Below are 2,395 nucleotides of genomic sequence, written 5' to 3'. Positions count from 1 at the left end.
AGTTTGGGACTTTCTTGCCAGGTTCTTGGTCCTCGGTCTTTGGCTTAGACTATGTGTAGTAGGGTCCTAATCTGAGGTTAGTAATCATCTCTGCCGGTGGGTTGGTCGCCATCATAGAGGGATGACAGAACACCAAGGAGAGGGGCAGAGAGCAACGTGGTTTTTGCGATCGGTCGGGTAGCTTGGCCAAAGTCAATTAAAGAATCGGACTGTGGAGCCTCAGACAACTCACTATTGAAGGCAAAGCAATGGTCCTGCATAATGAAGTCTTGCCTGTGCTACAATACACTGCGCAGGCATGACCCCCTCTTGCCACTGTCTCGAGGGCCATTACCAGGACTGTATTTCGCTTCATCTGTGGCTCGAAAATGGACAGAGTAAAGCGGACTGTTATGTACAAGGAGCCCCGCAAGGGTGGGAAGGGTATACCCGACATCCCCACTCTGCTGCGGATCGCTTTTGTATGTGACTGTGTTTGTAGGACTAAGGACAGCAATCCGCTCTCCGGGCAAGGCCATGTCCAGCTACTTCCTCCTTCCCCTCTGGTGAGGTCTTGGCTGGGACAAGTGGGACAGCTCCTTCCCTTACAACTGGCAGGCTCCCTGGTTCTATGGAGATGTTGTCCGGTTTGTGAGGGAGCGTCAACTATAGGGTCTTAAGCCTTACTTGTGGAAACCTAAGACGATCCACAAGCACATCAGAGCAAAGGACTTGCCAGGGTTTGTTCCAGGGCTTCACGCCGACACGTTGGAGACTGTTTGGACTAACGTGTCATCTGGCAGGTTGACCAATGGGCACAAGGACATTTCATGGATGGCCATCCAGGGAGGACTGCCTCTTAGGTCATTTATGAATGCCCGCAATGTGTGCAAGACCCGGTACTGCCCCAGGTGCCCTTTCACGGAGCAAACATCCTTGCACACTTTCTGGTAGTGCCCCTTGGCACAGGGTCTGTTGAAATCCTTGGAACACAAACTCAAGGACTCAGTTCCCAGGAACAGACTGTCGCACCACTCGGTACATTATGGACTATTTCCTGGGAATAACATGGATGGAGCAATCCAGGAAGCCTGGCGCCTTATGAAATGTTTTAAGGACGCTATATGGTTTGCCAGGAATCGTCTAATTTTGCAGAGATAGAGTGTGTCCGTCCAGGACTGCCGCAGGCTGATCCACAGCCTGCTTAGAGACTATTCCACCTGGGACAGCCCGGACGTCGATGAGGAAGAGGACTGATACTCCCCTTCCCCCCACTCTCCCTTCTTGTGTGTTGTCTTTCAATAAAGCTTCGGGCCTGTGATCCCCCCCTATCCTCTCCTACCCACTCCTCCACCCCATAACTTGTCTGTAATACTTTGTTGTTTGGTTTTAGTTAAAGCAATAATGTTAGTGTACCATGTGGTGTGATGTATAGCATAGGTTAGCCTGTACTGTTTATTATACTGTCATGTTGTTTGGCGACGGTTATTAGTTATTATTTACTGCTTCATGGCTTGCGCTGCGTCGCAGTAATGTTTGTATGATGACGATTGATTGCCAATAAAGCTTTTTCAATTAAAAAAAAAATATGTTCTTATCAGTTTAATATCTGATACATCCCCTATCTGGGGACCATGTATTAAATGGATTTGGAACAGGGAGATGGAAATAGAGCTTGCTCTCTTCACTCCACGCATTTACCTGGTATTGCAGTACCTCCAGGACCGGTGCACTCCTTCCTAAAGCAGTGACTAAAATCAGATTTGAATAGTGCTTTTTGTTTTTGGAATTGTTTGTTTCTTGCTGATTGTATCTGTCCTTTAATCCCATTAATTTGCTTGTTCTACAATGCCTTTATACAATGCATGTTTTGTAATGTGTGATAATGAATGACCTAATTATTAAATCTCTTCATTAATAGTAGTGCTGTTTATTCATATCAGTACTGCCTTGGTCTTGGTTGGGAGGTGCTCTGGTACCCTCTCTCTCGGCCTGGGGGATCATCCTTCCTTGTGAAGGACTTCACCCCCCTGCTGCTATTTGGTAGAGAGGCTTAGTCCAGAGCAAGTGGTTGCGATCCATATACCCCTGTGTAGGTTTCGGCTGAAAAAGGGAGTTGCGTTCAACGTTACGTCACCAACTACTTTCCAAAAATTCGCTATGGATGAAAGTCCTGGCGAAATACCAGCTTCTGCCCGGATAAAAAACACGATGCGGATTATCCTATCAGAGGATAAAGCGACGACCTGCGGCTTGAAGTTCGTGGTGGAGACTGTACTGGTTGGCATTTTCAACGTCCAAAAGAGGGAGATCCTAGAGGTACAGGACTATCCAAGGAGAAGGATTTATAACATTACGTTTATTCAGAATGGAGTGCTCCAAGATCGAGGTCGGTGTATGGACCTCAAAATGGTGA

The 2,395-nt window shown here is 47.3% G+C and overlaps 1 pseudogene; it reads left to right on the top strand.

Annotated features, from left to right (window-relative positions):
- Positions 1–1,541: 1,541 nt before the first annotated feature.
- LOC142654427 (U2 spliceosomal RNA) lies at positions 1,542–1,717 on the top strand (annotated as a pseudogene).
- Positions 1,718–2,395: the final 678 nt, after the last annotated feature.

The sequence above is a fragment of the Rhinoderma darwinii genome, chromosome 5, assembly GCF_050947455.1.
Source record: "Rhinoderma darwinii isolate aRhiDar2 chromosome 5, aRhiDar2.hap1, whole genome shotgun sequence".
In the NCBI taxonomy this organism is placed as follows: Eukaryota; Metazoa; Chordata; class Amphibia; order Anura; family Rhinodermatidae; genus Rhinoderma; species Rhinoderma darwinii.
This window is presented reverse-complemented; position numbering and strand designations above follow the sequence as displayed.